Here is a 19,044-nt window from a genome sequence, read left to right as displayed (position 1 = left end):
GAAGTTCATACAAGTTACCAACCAATGCATCCTCGGTAAAATGGGCGTGTCAAGAACATTTCCGGGAATCTTAACTGTTCTTGGTGAAATGCGAACTTGTGTATTGGGACGGTATTTTGTCAACACGAGATGACGTTTCACAGGGACACAAGAACACAAGTAAGTAGAAGAACACAGATTGAGAAACGCCCAATGTCTAATGTGCTCCACCTGTTCCCCAGCCCTGGTGTCACCTGTCCCATGTGTGCTTGTTACCTAGTTTATTTAGCCCCTGTGTTTCCGTTGTCTCTTGTTATATTGTTTTGTGTCTTCGTCCGGTCAGTTTGGGGGTGTTTTACCTCCCTGTGTCAGTCAATTCAAGGTTGTTACTCCCTGGATTTCCTTTTCCTTCTGTTTCCTGTTTTTTTGAGACTCTTGTGGTTTTTGGTTTTCCTCTCCTTGTGTTTTGTATTTTTTGGATGGAAGTTTTTGCCCTTGGCTTTTGGGGACTCTCTCTGTTGGCATTTTCCTTGTTTTTTTTGATGAAATAACCCCCGTGCTCAAACCTTCTCCTGCCTTCTTGCCTCATCTCTGCATTTGGGCCCACTATTCACTGCTCGTCTAACAATAATGCTGTAAAAAAAAATGTAAGGGCTGTACCGAATACCGTTTTTTGTGCTTCGAAGCTTCGTTGACGGCGGCAGCAGCAGGGGAAACCAACGTTTCAGACCACAACTGAAGCAGGGTTTCCTCAATGTTGATTTTACCGTGGTGGCCTGCCACGGTAAAATCTCTGCCGCCACGGTATCAGAAATAGGGCAGACGCACAACATGGTTTCTGCTATGTACACCGCGCACCGCTGCTCCTTCAGCTGTTTAGGAAAAGTCATAAAGTCGTAATTACACAACTCTGCAGAGCCGTCTGCTCTACTGAACTCAAGCGAACTGTCATCCGCTCTCCTCTCCCCTTTAGGGTGAGCAACTGGAACAGTAACAGGACGTCATCACTCGCGAAGCCATGGCAACCAAATAAACAACAGGGCGAGTACTACTTGTCACTCAATCTTAGGCAAAGTGACAAACAGCGGCGAAAGCCAAGACATGAAATCCGCACTCACGTGGGTCCCGTGAAATACGACAGCTACAGTTTATTGGAAAATAGCATTGTGGACACTGAATTTGATGAATGTACTGTTTATCAGACCCCATATGAGACAAGAAGCTAATGTTAGCGAGCGCTGCGATGACGGTCCCTCTGCCTCTGACGGTCCCTCTGCCTCTGACTCCCCGCTGTAGGAGACGCTGTATTCCTCTGACACGCTGTATTCACGTTACTGTCTTAAAACCATTTTCCAGGTTAGTGGGGGCGCATACCGCTCAAAACCAACATGAAGAACGTAGCTAGTAATGTTCACTCAGTGTTTTGTTTTGTTTTTAAACTGTGTGTAAAATGAGCGGTGACGTTAAATCAAAGCACCAAGGTTCAAAATGAACTTCTTGTCCACCAGCCAAATAGCTAGTGAATGTTCAAATGTTACCAGCCACTCAATAGATCACCATTGTTTTTGGTTGGTGAATGAATCTACCAGCCACTTGCATATTTTACCAGCATTTGGCTGGTAAATGTTAAAAATGTTGAACCCTGAACGGCACCCTACGGTACCGTCTATTTGCTGGATGGTTTCAAGGTAACGGTCGGTAGCTAACATTAGCAGATAAGCCCGTTGACAGCAACGTTATTGTTCATATTTTGGCACAATGTTTCTGACCGTAGTAGTGGTCATGTGACGTGAAGTGTGTTTGATGTACACTTGTGATGAATGTGAGATGCTAAAAAGAAACTACACGCCGTTTTCAGGTAACGTTATTTTTTTACGTCATACTAAAATATGACCAAATATACTATTTAAACTGTGAAAATTTAAGAAAAAATAGAAGATAAAAAGTCCTGTCTCTGCAGTTGAGGTATTTGAGAATACTATTTATTTATTGATTCTATATGTTTATAGTAGTTATTTTTCAGTGACAGTAGTAGACAGTGACTTTAAACAAGCTAGGTTAACACACTTGCAGCCTAACTGCATCTATAAAATCCTGTTAATTTAGACCACAACATTTTGTCTGTCTAGATATTATGCACATAGGCATGTGGTCTAGCTAACTTAACTAAATGCCTGCCCTGATTACCTACCTCGACTGCTTTTCTTTTCCCTTTGGAAAATATCGCAGCAAGAGCAAAATGTTACCACTGTCGCGCATTTTCATTTTGAAAGAACAACGCCCAAGGAGGAAACTCCAACACTTGACTGACCAATGGTGTATTTGGATCACTCACTCCGACCAATAATGTAACTTTATCACTCAGTCAGGAACGGACTTTTATGTTTATAGGCCTGGTCTCGCTTTGCTGACCAAACAAGCAAGAAACAACGTGCTCCTACAAAACTCTCAGAAGTGATCACTTAGCATCAGCCAAAGATAAGGACAAAACCATGTAATGCACACAGAAAGATAAGGTGAGATGCTGTTTGAAACTGAAACAACTGACTAAATGTCCTATCAGCACAGAAAAAAAAATCCACAGATGAGCAGGTACTGTGGAAAGACAGACAGATGGATAGATAAATAGTTGGAAGATGTTGAAGAAGACATAAAGTGGGAGGGGGGTGTGGAAGCAATTCCTTGCACACCTCTCAGTCATAAATATGGAAAAGGAACAGCACGGCTCAGCCAGCCCTCCTACGAGCAGAATGTTATCCTTCTTCCTTGGCAGAGTGAGAAAGCCTCTAGCTAAGAGAGATACAGAACACAGATAAACAGATGAATGGATTTACTGACTGAGAGATGTATAGGCAAATAAACATACAAACAACTGAGTTAGATAAACTGACCTTGTCTTGGTTGTGACAGTATTTGTGGCTAAATCTTGCCTTTATAGAATGGCGCAACAGAAATTGTTCTGGTTGTATATGTATTGTATTTAGTTTGAACTATTTGACCGTTAAATAAGTGATAAAGGCTAAATCTTGTAGAATGGGGCAACAGAAATTCATGATACTTAACAATCAGAAAAGTGGGCTACTTTTATACAAGACTCTTTTGTACAAACGTTTTTTCATTATCATAAGTCCAACTTAAATTAACAAATTGCACATGAGGTTTGATGTTGAAGTCTCTTTTCTTTATGCTAACACCTTCCAGCCATTATACCAAGCGATACAGTATATAGCTAGCTATAGAGTAAAGTACAGGAGCACAGAAATGGGTCATCAATATGTATCTTTGGTACGTAGACACCTGAACATGGCAGCCATATATAGGGCTGGGCATCGTTCAAAATCTTTCGATCAGGTGCCAATTTCGATACTTCAGTTTCGATGCTGGTTCCTTAATGATACTTTTTTCGATACCATATGTTTTAAAATCCATTTCAACATCAACAAAAATACATTAAACACAAAACTTTTATTTTCTACCTTAATTGTGCATCAAAATAGTTATCAAAATTAAAAATTTCTGGTAACACTGCTCACTCAGAGTATCATTAATACAACTGGTTGTGCTTTTGGATAGGGGTGCACCAGTCAGATACTCAGGATTGGTATCAACAAAAAAAGAGAAACCTTTTTGCCACAACATGAACATATTATAAATAATAAATAAATAAATAAACAAATTACATTGTGTACAGGCTAATATTGAAATGCATATCTAAAATGCAAAGGAATGTAAAGAACAAAGACTTGTTAGTGCAAACTGCATAATGACACAAACCTTTAACAATAAACTTGGTGACTGCCCTGTTGTCAACATTGAACTAATGGAGAACTAACTTAAGTGCAAAGGAATGTTGAATTGAATTGCCTTGTTGCTGAAATGTGCTGTAGAAGTTGCCTTTCCTTACAACCTCAGCCTGTCAGTCAGTCATCAGGGCACAGAAACCACTGTTGTGCCTGCTTGTCTCAGAGGAAGTGTAAAACAACAGCACGCGACCGGCTCACCATTAATATCATATCGCAGTGAATGGTGTCTGCGTGAAATTTTGAAAAACTGTAACCACACTTGAAACCGCTTTATCGGCATGGCCGTGACCCACTGTGACTTCAACAAAACTGCAGAGCCGACCTAGTTTACTCCGTCAGCACTTCTGCGCACACGCACGCGCGCGTGTGTATCGGTCGGAGTGCCGCACTGTGTCAATATGCAGAGAGGACAGATAAGATTGCGCTTACACACTCAGACACTTTTGGAACCGAAATTTGGCACCGAAAGATAAATAATATTTCGATACTCATAGGATCCGGGTATTTTTTCCGGTGCCATAAAAGTATAGACGTTCGGTGCCCAGCCCTACCCATATATGATTGTTGACTTTTCCAAAATGAGTGACATGGAGCACTGAAATGCTAGATAGTTTTGTATTCATGTTTGCAAAAATGTTAGCCTAATTAATAGACAGATGGACTTTTATTTGTTGCTGCCGTGTGGGCGAGCTGTAAGGTGATGCAGGTGTCATGTCATGTTAAAGAGGTGGAGAGGTGACAGGGTGACATGTGTCTCATTAACACTGCCACAGAGCCAACCAATGGCTCTGTGGACCTCCTCTGCTCCCCTCTGCCATTTTCATTATCAATGAATCTCTATTACATGTTGTGATAATCTCTGTAAGACAAAGTCACAAAACAGTGAAAGATGTTTCACAATTTCCCAAGTGACGTCTAACCAACAGCTCAAAAACCTAAAGATTCTCAATTCACAAACAAACAGCAAATCCTCTCAATTTGATTTGTTTTCATATGTTGGATAAAGGGACTACAGCTGCATTCCATTGTGCCAATCTATGTTATACAATGCTGATGAATTAAACTTAAATCTTTATTGATCAATTTTCAAATTTTAGTTAATCTTGAAATCATGTTCACCTTTTTTTTGCACTATATGTTTGTATGCTTATAATGCAAAGTACTGTGATTAGATTCAACATAGGATGTATAACAGACCAAAGTCAGCTCCTGGCTGGAAACCCTGTAGGTGTGAATGTGTTTTCTTGTGCGTGTGATTCCTGAGACACACTGAAAATCTGTCGATATTTTCTTGCCTTTTGTTCTCACTTTTCTCACAAGCTGCATTAGCATTAGTACCGATTCTTTACACAGTGATGTTTTCAATGTAGTGAGTCCCCAGGACCTCACAGGTTGTAATTTAATTGAGTCCCGGGGAAACTGAGTGGGGCCAACTGGGGGGGTCTCCCGGATATATATATATATATATATATAACAATCTGAGCCCTTACATTTTTAAATCTGTTTTTCTACATTATCATTCGTAAAAATCATTCAAAGTGATCTTTAACTGAATAAAACATCATTCAATTGATTATACAGTATTATCATCATCATCAACCGTTTTATTTAAATCCATCTGAGAAGATTAGAGGCTGGAGAGGTATCAGTCACACCACAAACGAAAGACTCAGGATAATGGATGAAATAAAAACTGCTTTCAAGGAGCAGAAAATTGGCTGATAATGATGAATTTAACACAAACGTGTAATGGTCCTATCCATCTAAATAAGTAGGCTACAAATGTCCCTCTCCTTAGTTACTTAAATGAACCCAAATCTCGTTTTACTTTTTCATCATAATCACGTAGGATCCGGAGAAAGATGGCTAAACTTAACTGTCATGTGACCGGTCGTCACGTGACCGGACAGCAGTCGCCATCATTTGGCTTTGGTTTATGGAGGGTAAATAGTTGTTTAGTCATCGCCATGGAGTAGATTTGGCTGTTGACATGAATTAGTGAATAAATATGAATCCCTCTCTGCACTCTAAAAGCTCTTCTACTGATTAGTGAGAGAGTGTGGGAGAGACTGGGAGGAGAGGGGGGCTCGAGATGGAAAGAGCGATTTGTTTATCCAACACTTTTCTCCCTCAAATCTGATTAGCTCAATGTCACACTGAAGAGTTGGACCTCTCCAGACTCTCGTGTGCGTGCGTGTGTGTGTGTGTGTGTGTGTGTGTGTGTGTGTGTGTGTGTGTGTGTCTGTGTGTGTGTGTGTGTTTTCCTACATGCAAGCATTTTGCCTTAAGTTTCAATTTGATCTTTAAAAAACCAAAAACACACACACATCAGTAGCTTTATCTCTGTCACTTAGTATTTCCTGTGTCCTTCTCTTTCTCTTGTTTACACTAATCCTCGTGTCAAAAGCACCATTTGACCCTTCTGTGGAGAAACACGGTTAGTCCAATCCCTGTTTTCCACCGGGTGCGTCTGCACTGCCTTCCAGATGCGAGCAATCACAGCCATTCAAGTCAATGCTTGATATTCCACCAGCTGCGTCACGGCGCGTCCCAGAAGCGTGCGTGAAGCGGCTCTCCGCTCCGTTAAAGATTTGCGGCAGGTCTATTTTCACGCGAGCTGCGGGCCAGTATCGTATATGTTTCCTCTACAACACCACGGCCGACGAGAGATTCATTTTGGAGGCGGAAAAACATAATAGACATCACAGATCTTTTTTATAAAGACAACGCCAGAACAAAGACATCATTTTAATAAGTTTAATTGCAGGAGTGGAAGGTAGATATGAGCTAATAAACAGGTGATTGTTCTGTAAAGTACTTGTAGAGACAATATAATCTGCGAGTCGAGCAGCTCTGCTTCTGAGATGCTCCCAGTGCGGTATGGCGCGTGGCGGAGGATGGGACCGAACCGGAACGCAGCACAAACGTGCCCGATGGAAAATTGGGGTGAGGCCACATCAAAGTTTAGAGGTGGACACAAGCTCCATCTACTCATATGTATTTAACCTTGGCATAGACAAGTGCTCTCAGACTCAGACACCATAGAAATTCATGAAAATATAAAATATTTATACACTTTTATTAGTGAAAACGAACAAAGACAAAACTGGACACAGAACACTTATGAATGCAGGGATAGGACCCATTTCAGCCACCTTTTCTCATTTTGGTATTCACATTTTCTCGTCCTTCACCCATTTGATTTTTAGGCCTTTAAAGAAATAAGCTCGGTGTGGAAAAATAATCATTTGATCCCTTCATTGTAGGAAATGGGATAAATAAAATTGGTTCAAAGCTTTTTCAAAACACACATGCCATGTTTCATTGAGTTTGCCTTGAGCAAGCAAATTCCTAAACAGCTCCACATGAGTTCTATTTAGTATTTATTTCTTTATTTTTCTTGCAAACTAAACTATTGTTCCAAATGTGTCAATGATACAATACTGCAGTGCTTTGTGTGTGCACTGACTTCTGCTCATACTGTAACACTGTAAAGACAATTCACTAAACCCACAGCTCCCCATGGTGATGCTGCTTGTATCACTTACTGTAATTGTTAGTGTTGAGTATCAAGACAGAAATATGTAAATTCAATAAGATTTTCTTTTCTCCTGTCCAGCTACTGTCAGACGTCACTCAAAATCCTGCTCCGCTACATCTTTCTGTTCATCACAGTGATGTGTCTTCCTCCATTACAATTACAGTGTATTGTACATCTTTCAATCAAATCAGTCCCTCCAGAAAAACGTGATTATGCGATCGCATAATTCAATGCATAATCAGCCAAAGTCCGCATATTTATGCAGGGGCCGCATTTTTTCAAATACACCGCACTTTCGCCGCATAAATTGCCGATTTCCACGCAAAATATGCGGGGCTTGCATGATTTCATAATCCCCGCATTTTTGTTGCAAAAAAGTCACATATATCTTAGCAGAAAGTTGAAAAATGTTGCATTTACTTCCATTCCATTACTGCCATTTTCCCCTGTTGCCATGGGAACGTTATGAAGTGAGGTAATTACACGACGCGAACATCATCGAAAAGCTGCAAACCCCGCGATGAAGCCATGATGAAACCGAAGTTTTTGCAAGTTCCCGCAATTTTTGCAAGTTCCCTCAATTTCATCGCATAAAATTGCATAAATATCCCGCATATTCCATCGCATTTTTTAGGAAAACATGCCGCATAATCAAGGATTTTTGCCCGTAACAATCACAAAAAAACTCAGCATTTTTCTGGAAGGACTGTCAAATACTCAACCCTTGCAGACTTGAAAGGTGGTTGTCAAAAGTTGACATGTCAGCGTAGATTCATATCGGTTGGACATGTGAACTGGGATTACAACAGTGAACCAGTTTCATTCATGCTTATAATCACCTATGTTTAAGATTTCCTGACAAGAGACACCAAGCAGTTGTACAAAGTAGTTTATTGAAACAACATATGTAGCTAAGGCGGAAGTGTATCCATGAAGGTGATCTTTTCCTAGTCTATATCCACAACATTCCACTTCCGGGATTGCCCTCGTTCTCCTGGAAATTCCGCAACAACTTTTGAACACACACGTTCCACCAAAACAAGTTCCTTCCCGAGGCTTTTTAGCAGCGACACCTTGGCTCCGCTCGGCACTTAGCGCCGCCCAAGACGATTGTGATTGGTTTAAAGAAATGCCAATAAACCAGAGCACATTTTTCTCCCATCCCAGAATGCTGTGTGGACTAGCCAGATCCTCCTCTGCAGCGCTGTGGAGGAAGGTCTGGCAATGCGAGACTACCTTTACAGTAACTTCAACACAATGGTTTTGTTTGTCTTTATTCAACTAATGGGTCATAATGCTCAAATGGGGTGCCAGTGTCACCATTCATTTATGTATTATGTGGGTAAAACCTTATTATTTTTTTAAGTCTTTCCATGGTGATGATAGGACCTTTGTCTATTGCTACACTTACCCAATACCCACAATACCCTGATAGGAAGGTAGGGAAAGGACAGGACAGGTAAAGACATACTAAGAATGTTGTATCTGTTGTGGTTGAGGGAAAACTCAAGGTGAACTACACTGACTGGAGCAGATCTCATTTCATTGTTGACACCAAGCAGTGTGATTCCTTTAAAGTCTGGTCTGCTCCTACTTAGCTTTTGCGAATAATATTTGAAATATGAAAGTGAACATGAACATGAAAGTAACAATCCCCTCTGTCATTGAGGTACACAGACAAGCATACAGGAAGGTTTTAGGGTTGATGCTTGCATCAAGGCATGGTCAGTTATTGTTTCTGATTTTAGGCATTTTCTTGTCTCTCTGTCCTCAGTTTTGGACGCACAGAAGGGAATGACAGGACTTGGCAGCAGACCAGTGCCGTTCAACTGCTAGACCACTCAACAAGTTGGTAGGTGGCACTTGTCTCTAACCCTCTCACTGTCTCTCCATCTGTGTCTCTTGTGTTTCTCCCTGGATCGCTGCTTGGCATTGTCGAACTGGTTCTCAGTTATTCCCTCTTCAATATATTTCGATGCCTATCCTGTTCCCTTTTGTTGCAATTGTTCTTTCTGCTTCTCTCTAAATCTCCCGTTAAAGAGCGAGAAGATTAGCACCAATTTGCCTTGATTAGGCTATTCTTCTCGCAGTTGGAGGGAAAAAAAGACAAAAACCCGCTCTGCAATCTGAACACGTGCAGGGAACAAGTGATTGTGATCAATAAAAAATTATCAGGGAGAAAAAAAGGAAAACAAATGAACAAGGAATGAATTGCCAATTTCTGTTCTTTTCAAGTGTTTTTGGAAGGCAGCTCTTGAGAAAAAGCTGTTTCCGCTAAAGGACTCTGACGGCACTGTATGTGTGTCAGAGGGGAAGGGAGGGGGGGGGCTCAGCATTCAACAGAGCCTGATTATCAGACATTATATTGTAGTGAAAAAACATGACAAGACGACTATTGTTGTAGATGTTGTTAACCTACATTTTTTAAAAGGGAATCTTTTCAAAGTGCTGGTTGCCAAATGCTCCACGTATTGGCAGTACTAAGAATGTAATATGATTAGTATAAATTCTGACGGATTCAAATTGTGGGCATCAATGACTATTGCTTTTCTTTGTTTGAGATGAAGATACTGCTGTCACATATTTTTTTTTAAAGTGACTAAACTCAAGAGCCCATTATTTCATTGCTGTGGGGCTGCAGGGAAACACATATATTTTGAACATAATATCATGGTGTTCAGGAGGCAAACTAAGCCAGACAGAATGCTCGGTCCATGTACAATGACAAGCTATTATAATTCTCCATGTGTATCATATTTCCATTTGGACATTTTGAACTTGTGTCACAGCTGTGGTAGGAGACTCTTACCATCTACTGTATGTCAGCGTGCACATTAGATAAAACAGCAACAATTAAACAAGTTATCATTTCACAAATTATCTACTGAAAACCCCACTGCAACAAAGGGAGTACAGCCAACTCTATCTTGTGATTTTCCTGTTACAGTTTGGCAGCCGTTGTAGTGGCTTTCCCCACACCCATCTTTAACTTGCATATCCAGAGAGTATTTGAATATGATTGAGCTTAAATACATTCACACTTTTTTTTAGGTTTGGGATTTTGTGTTTTGTTTTTGTTTTTTACTGTGGTATCAAATTGGGGATCAAGAATCGTGGATTTTTACTGGTATTGGACAACTCAATTTCTGGTTTTGTGACATCCTTAGAGGAGACCAAACAGTGGCAGCACTGACAGCTCTTGTCAGAAGCACGTTTATGGGGAATTTGATGTAACCATTGCCCATGTATTTTAGAGTAAGAGTGTATTTTCCACATCAAGATGTAGGACACTCACATCAACTTACAATAGCTTGGACTATGTGGACTCGTCATGAAGTGGAGAAAACATGCAGTACTAAGATCGTGAACTGGGTCTCTTTTTAAGCACAACTTCCCAGTCTGAAAATGGAGCCAATGCTGAAGTGCTTTAAACCAGCTTTCTATCTTATTTCCAGTAGGGCTCCACTAGCTCCAAAAAGAAGTCCCTTTGGATAGAAGTCTATGGGAAAATGACCCTACTCTCACTTGATTTATTACCTCAGTGAACATTTTCACAATGAGTTCATGGCCTCAATCGCTAGTTTCAAGTCTTCCTCAATACAGAATGATGTTCATTTTGTAAATTATGTTCCCATTTATTTTAAAATAGACGATAAAGCAGGGGATGTTTTAGGAGCGTGGCTATACGCCGATTTGTCAATCATGACAGATTAGGCTTAGCAATGGTAACCATGGCGCTGTGGACATTAAAATAGTCCTGAAGTTGTTTTGGGTGTTGCCCATGTTTTCATCTTAAACTTTGACCGTCTCACTGTGTGTTTTCACTTCATCAAAGTTAACTGGAACATTTGGTCGCCTAAAAATGTCTTGTTCAGCAATCGGTAGTGCCTTGCCACAGAAAGCTATCTAGAGCTGGTGTTGGCTGGTAACTTAAAGAAAGGTTTAACAATTTTCAACCGGACTGTGTACTGCCATACATGCTGATGAATGGGGGAGGTCCTGGTTTGCCCGCCAGCAAAACTCCGCCCAATGACTAACGTCAGGTGGAAGATTAGCAAGTTTCCCTCTTTAGCGTTTAGCTTAGTGCAGGGCCAATGAAACCATAGACGACATGCCTTAGCGCCGTCATCCCCCCCAGCTCCACCCTTTTTTCCAAATATGGTCACTTCTGGCTCCAAAATACCAAGATGGCAACGGCTAAATTGCAAACTCCTGACTTCAAAACAGCCCTCCATAAAACAGTGGGTTACATCAGTTATTATTCTTTCCAGTCTAGGGTCTCTTTACATGTATTTCTGCGTTAATGTCCAAGTCCAAAAACACAGTTGACTGCATTACCCCCACATATATCGTCTTAGGTATCACCACTACAAGCCTAACCCTAACCCCAACTTTATTCCTAATTCTAACCTGAATCATAAACACAACTCTAAAGCCTTAAAGCAACACCAAAGCACTTTTCCTCTTCGCTCCCCCTACAGGTTGGAAGTGGAATTGTCCATTACCGCTGTTGTATGTCTCATTCAAACTACAGATCCACTACCTGATCTGGCAAACTTGCATAGTGCGGTTATAGCCTATAGAGGGCCGCAAAGCGAATGCAGAAGTGCCGTTCACCCTGTTATGAGTTGATGAACCACTGAAACGATTTTGGAAACATTATTTTAAGGAACAAAAGAATCTTTGGTGTTGCTTTAAGGCTAATATGAGATGGTCTGTGTGCACTCCCCTCTGCGGGTGTGCATGCACTGTCTGCAAAAAAGAACATACTCCTGGCAGCTGAGCTCTTGTCCATACAGGAGTAGCCAATGATCTCTGACACTGTAGGTGGGTCAGTCTAATGCAAGCACACAGTAAGGCTGCTCTAGAACAAGAAAGCAGGAAAAGAGTTGTATGTCGTATTAGTATCCAATATAACTTTTTTTCCCCACTGGCCCCCCGGGTCACTAGATCAGGGTTTGACTGGCCCCTTGTATATTTTTACTCGCCCAGAAAAAAAGAGGGGGAAAAACACTTTATTAAATTGTTAATTTATTAATCGAATATACATCGTAAAGATTCATACGTCAGTCAGTTTAGTTGGATTTGTACTCTGATTTATAGTTATTATACAGTAATGCTTGCTTTAATTTAGGTTGAAAGGCCAAAGTCAGGGTGTAGTTTTACTGTGTCAAGGCCATGACACTACTGTAGTAACCTGAATATTCACCAGCCATGTCTACTGGGCTACGTTAAATTTTTCATTTTGAAATGTTTGTATAATTTCCAACAGCGTTTGAACGCAACACTGGGGAAGCTGACTTTGCAGTTGGCTAACGTTAGCTAGTAATTATTAGTGCACTCCGCGGCCCTGGCACCTCACTCCCAGCCTCTAGGAGACTAGTTCGCCGGGAGCAGAGCAGACAGCAGCAAACGGCTGCAGCAACTGGACCCCAGGCAGACCGGAGCTGCTTATGGACCGCAATGTTCCCTAATAATACTACCTAGCTCCCGGTTAAGGAAAAGAGCAGAGTCAGCAGATTGCAGCTCCGGTCTGGCTGGGGTCCAGTTGCTGCAGCCACTGCTGAAGGTCCAAAGCATGCGTGGACTCTTTGTGGCGGGTGGAGGCCGTCGTTTGACGTAAGCAAACTCCATTTCTAAACAACGTTACGTTACAACAACGTTAGCGTTGTACACTGTACAGCACATCTGTGGTTTTCTACTTGCTTTTGTATTCTTCTGGTCTTTTTAGTGTTGGTTATCTGATTATATGTTCGTTTTTGAAGGAGACCGGAAAAGGAAGTGATTGGGTCAGGGTACCCACAATTAGCCAATCATCAACAAGAAGCACAGCTGCAGCTCTGATGTTTCAGTTTTTGAGGGGCACACGCTGGGAACACGTGCTGGTCACAATTTGGTTTGGGGGCACGCGCGTCTGCAGAGCCTGCCAAAAGAAGCATGCAGCCGGCTTAAAATATACACCACATGTAGACAGAGCCAGACTGACCTCCCTTCACAGAAATGTCTGTAGGCCATAAGTCCAACATATTTTACATAAGAGCAGGAATACACAGGCACACACCCCCATAAATACTTACACTATTGGCAGAAATGGGCTGGTAAGCAGGGGGTCGGACTGGGGGTGGAAAGGGGACAGAGTACCCAGGACCCTCATGTGAGGAGGGCCCAAAAAGATGCTAGAATGAATAGCTGTGGATATGGGGAGGGGCCCATAGAGAATGCCTTTCTACAGGGCCAGAATTGTTTGATCTGGGTTATGTAAAAGCTTAGAAAGCACAGGTCATACCAGTGACTTTGAATTTGTTTACAGCAATTAAAGTCCAAACAACTTTTATTTTAGAATAAAACATCTGGGGAGTAGATACTTAGAGAGTATATGTAGCGTTTAGGTCAGTGATCCATTCACACCCTAATTATGTAAACCCTACTATGAAAAGTAATCTTTTAAATGTATGAATGTATTAGTACAAATGTTTTCACAGACTGTCACACAGAGAAAGAAGCATATTAATATAGATGGTGTTGTTGATGAATGTTATAATTATTGTATCTCTCATTATACAGCAGTTTAACTTGTCAAGTAAAAAAAAGACTCAATTTAAAGCCACTCGGCTCTATATAGCATGTCATTGAGTTACTTTGGTTTGAATCACTCTTGCTCATTAAGCTGTGACCTCTCTCACTGCATCACTAGACATTAATTACAAAGGAAAATAATAGTGTTTACATGCAGCAACATGGATCCAACATGCACACACAAATGCACACATTTGCATACGGATACATTCAATGGCTGTGAATTCTCTTACGTATGGACTAGCACTTAAAGGGTAACTACCGTTTTTTTTTCAACCTGCACCCTATTTTCCTATGTTTTTGTGTCTAAATGATTGATGGGAACAACAATCTTTGACATCGGTCCAATAATAGGCAGCGGCAAAACAAGCTACAATGTAAGTTAATAGGGCAATTGTCAGCTTGTATTTACTTTCACAGAAGTGCTTGTTTTGCCGCTGACAGGCTCAGATTAATATTCTAAGTGTCTGACAACATTATGGAAAGGATTTCTAACAAGGTCAACGTTTCTGTTAAAGAGTAAGATCCTTTTTTTTTGTTAAAACATAAGACATCCGCGAAATTGTGTTCGCTAAACCCACCAGACTCCATTTAAATAAACAGGCTGTAAATTAAAAAGCAGTTCATACAGTTTTTACTGTGAATGCTCTTTCTTTTCTGTATTCACCATATAAGTAGCAACCCAAAATCTGTCTTCACTTCTGAATGTACACAGCCTTTTCTGACAGCGGTATCAATGGTGGTACAGTGGGAAGGCCATTAATAGTAAGGTTGGTTTAATTCCTGGGTCTTCCTGTCCATAACTAGAAGTGCCCTTTGGCAGGACAAGAAAACCCAAATTGTTTCTAATGTTTGGATATGAGATAAATATGTTAATTCCTTCTACAGCGTCTGCCAAAAGAATGTACTGTAATGAAGTACTTAAGTATCAACCTACACCCACTGCTGCATTTTTGATTAAATCAAAAGTCTGTCTTTACCTATAAAAGTACCCATTGCCTTGTTTCGCCACTCAGAAAGTACATTTTTACTCTTAAAGATTTCTCATCTTCGACAGAAAACCACCTCTGCTGTCTACCCTGAACTGGAAGTAGTTTATGGTTGCATAATCATGTAAGCCCTGGGTAGTGACTGGTATGACCTGACAGCTAGGCAATAATCATGTGACATCTTGGACAGATTACTGGCAGGAGGAAGTAGACCCACTGGGGGGCATCATTGCTGAAGAAGCCCATGGCAGCAGTATTCTGGACCAGCTGGCTCAGTTGGGTGCTTCCTTATGGGTGAATACACCACAGAGACATTATGGGCCAATTTATCTCCAATTTCTCTTTGTGACAATTGGTGGAATGAGTATCATCGTTCACTGTTCTCGGCCCATTGTGGGATGAGTTCTTGGAGTTAAATCTCAGCATTTCTCAGGAGGTGAAAACAAAGGCAGTTTCCAGAAACATTCAGGGGGTTGCCAGGGTGGAGTGACTGTTCAAGCAGATGTGTTGTCACATCATAAACAATGAATACCAGAAACCTGGAAAAAAAATGAGGACATAACACACAGCCAAACAGTAAAGGTAAAAATCAATAAAAAGAGGAGACACGATTATAAGATTGCAATGCACTAAGTGGATCAAAAACTAAAAAAAATAAAAAGTCTGTTTTCCCCCTCGATATGTGTCCTCCCTTAACTTAACCCTAACCCAGCCTTAGCCCCCCCTCAGCCAGTCATCTTCGGAGATATTTAACTTCCAGACAACCTTACCCCAAAGGGGCCAGTATACTCTATTAGAAATGCTTGTTGGATAGTCAAATAACTTCAGAAAGCCCCTCTCCCTACACCTCTGGGATTACTTGAAGTTGTGATTGGCCAGCGGTGTGGAGGTGAGAACGTAAACTGGGTTTGAACTTCTCTCTTTAGTTGTCTTTTTTAATTTATTACACAACTATTTGTAGCATGCTAGTTATTACTTCACACTAACACTACTGTCTGAAAATGTGCGCCCTTATCCTTATCCCTTTTATCTCCATTTTTATCTTTTTCTTTAACGTGCAATGTAATGTTTTCTCTTAGGCTACTTAAGTTTAACTTGACTGTTAAACAAATCATGTACATTTGACTGCTTATGAAGTCCGGAATCCACAAACTAGATGGGGTCCTGCAAATTATATAGTAATGTGGTTATTCACAGTAAATATTAGTGTGCTTGCTTGGGCAGAACGAGGCCTCTCCCTCTAAATGTATTCTGATTTTTGTCATCTTTATTTTTAACGGTTTTCCACAGAAGAACATCAGCAAAGACACCATCTAATGGCAACTCAAAAAACATTTGCAAAATATCTTGATTGATTTTATATATAAATGTTCTAAGCCATCATCATATTTTTAGTTCAGTTCCAATCTTGGACATGTATTTTTGTCATTGTACAGTGCATATAGTGGTTTGGCTTGGTCCCAGTGTCATGAATCATTTTCTATACATGTGTACACGTGTCACACTGGAACTTGCCAATTCCAGTTTTACCGACTAAATTAGATTGGAGTTGGCAGGGCCTGAAACTCCCAGCCTCCAGTGCTTTAAATGACTTTGAGTCTCTAGCGGATGAATGGATAAGGGTCACCTTCCATTCTGGCCTCTCACCATTTTAGACAATAATAAAGGAAGAAAGTGTCATTGTATTCAGCCTTGGCTCTTTGGCTGTTCTTAAACTCTGAATGTGAGCTCATTAAAATGAAAAGAACGTTGAATCCAACAAGCTACAAATTTCTTGCTCTACACAAAGCGGGAGTATCGACATGCCTGTTTTCTGTATGGTCTGGGTGGTTATCTTAATTTAAAAAAATGTACATATTAGTGCTGTGTGACGGGGCGCATGGCTGCCGTCACGGTAGCGCTGCGCTACCTATTTTCTCTCAAAGACAGTGTAAATGTTCCCGGTATATGTTTTGTTAGCGTGTCAATATGCTCTGTTACTTATCATACTGGGTTCATATGTTCTGTTAATCATAGCCATTCTTTCATCAAATTCCCCACAGTAATCCCGTAGCTTTCTTGTGCACATATGTAACATCTAATACTGCGGTGAAGTTGGGTTCAAACAATTACTTTACGTTGAAAAATTAATAACGCATTAATTCTTCTAGATTAATCGCATGCATTAATGCATTAACGTTGACAGCCCTAGTAAATATATAGTGCCGTGTGGCAAAACATGACATTTGGTTTGGACATTTGTGTGTTGATGTATGCTATGTCTTCTATGAAAAGAAAAGACGACAGTCCGTCTGTCATTATAGCGCTGCTTTATCTTCCTCTTTTTCCTAGTCCACAGTTTAACCTGTCACTTGCAGTTGCTGCCTCTCTCAATCTCACTCCCATTACCTCACATTTCTTTGACTCACTTGGCTCCACTGAGGAGCCAAGTCAGTAAACTATGTCTGCCCCTTTCATTCTGCCTATGCTGAATAATTTTGGTATTTTTTCACAACACTTTTGGAATAATAATAATAATATTAAAAATATATATATATATAAAAATAAAATTTTAATTTCTTATGCATTGTTGTAGAGAGATGTCAGAGTGATTGGGCTGCCGCATAGCAGCCGCTCCAAGCCTTGCTTAAGGGCATCTCGGCAGTGCCCCAGAGGTGACCTGGCGCCTCTCCAGCTACCAGTCCACACTCTGTACCGAGCCATCTCCCTACAGACTGAGCTACTGCAGGCCCATATGATATTGACAATAATAATACAAATCCTGCATCCTCTTGCCTCTGTTAAGTAGATTGCCTTCTCTGACATTCCCTGGTAATGTTGTAATCCTTCCTATGCCGATTAGCTTTCTAGTCTTTGAAGCTTTTAAGCGGTGCAAAAGGGGTCATGGGCGGGGAGCGAGCATGAGTGGTTTCGGGAGCATAACTCACATTTGCCTTGCCTTCCCAGAACCACCTGAATACACTGTCAAGGAAGAGTCATGGTGACACCTGCACCATCTCCTCCGCCTCTGTGTCTACTTGTCTTTAGTCAGAGCCCTGCTCCTCTTTTCTCACCGCCCCACCAGGTGCTATTATACCTGTTCCCCTGCTCTGTTGCCTTCTCCCAACCAACAGCTTTGGGAACCTTTCATTTTTTGCATATTGCAAAGTTGTATCAAACACAGTTAATTTAAAAGTTTTCTGTAAAAATACATTTTGTGTTAGAAAGGTTGTACTGTAACAACACAGTTGTAAGGACAAATTTCCTGTTGGTAGTCATTTGATTTTCTTAGTCAAGGCAATATACAGTAATTCACTACCCGGAAAGCATTAGCTTCATTTCTGTTCCATAAATAGACATACTTAAATGCCAAGAAATTAACTGAATATTGTTGACGCAGAAAACTGAAAAAAAAATGTGTTTCCAGATGAATTGTTGTTATGAACACGAGTAGGACCCAAGTTCATGACTGCCTCAACCTGCAGGAGTGCAGGTTAATAATGGTAAGAGAGTCTTTTTTATTGTTACGAGAATGAGGATATGAAACAGGATTACTGAAGATGGGAATCCGGAGTCCACGGGGAGGAATGGAGAGGGTTGAGATGAGGGAACGTGTAGAGAGCAGGCGTAGCTGAAAGGCAAGCGAATGGTGATTCTGCAGCACAGGAATAACAGGTCAGAACAGGTGGAAAATACAAAGGAGCAAACACAGTGAATAAGCGTAACTGAATTTTGGCCTGGCGTGTGTATACCACTGAGGTATTTACAACAATCTGGCAATGAGTGGTTGGAGATCCGGAGTAGATATACTGCACAAGCATGAGCTGGAGAACAGCGCATTCTCATGAACAGGTTCCTATAATATAATACGAAAGCGTATGCACAACAATCCGTATGATATCATACGAAATTAAAGTGACTGCCGACCGGTCACTTGACGAAGTTCAGCTGACCTGTCACGTGACAGTTAAGTTTAGTGGTCTGTACAGTTAAGTTTAGCCGACAAAAGGTCACTGTCCTATTAGTCTCACATTACCTAACCCTCCCCCACAGCGCTGCGAAGGAAGGTCTGGCTAGTCCACACAGCATTCCGGGATAGGAGAAAAACTAGCAAAATAGCGTCAGGAAGGAACTTGTTTTGGTGGAACATGCATGTTCAAAAATTGTTTTAGTCGTG

The 19,044-nt window shown here is 41.0% G+C and overlaps 1 long non-coding RNA gene across 1 annotated transcript in view; it reads left to right on the top strand.

Annotated features, from left to right (window-relative positions):
• Positions 1–17,505, top strand: part of LOC116046945 — a 76,829-nt gene extending 59,324 nt beyond the window's left edge. The window contains exons 3-4 of the long non-coding RNA XR_004104268.2: positions 9,098–9,175; positions 17,464–17,505. This is a non-coding gene — a long non-coding RNA (uncharacterized LOC116046945). The remainder of the gene's footprint in view (positions 1–9,097; positions 9,176–17,463) is intronic.
• The last annotated feature ends 1,539 nt before the right edge of the window (positions 17,506–19,044 follow it).

Source organism: Sander lucioperca, chromosome 4 (genome assembly GCF_008315115.2).
Source record: "Sander lucioperca isolate FBNREF2018 chromosome 4, SLUC_FBN_1.2, whole genome shotgun sequence".
NCBI classification, from domain to species: Eukaryota; Metazoa; Chordata; class Actinopteri; order Perciformes; family Percidae; genus Sander; species Sander lucioperca.
The sequence above is the reverse complement of the archived record's forward strand: the minus strand, read 5'-3'. Positions and strand labels throughout refer to the sequence as shown.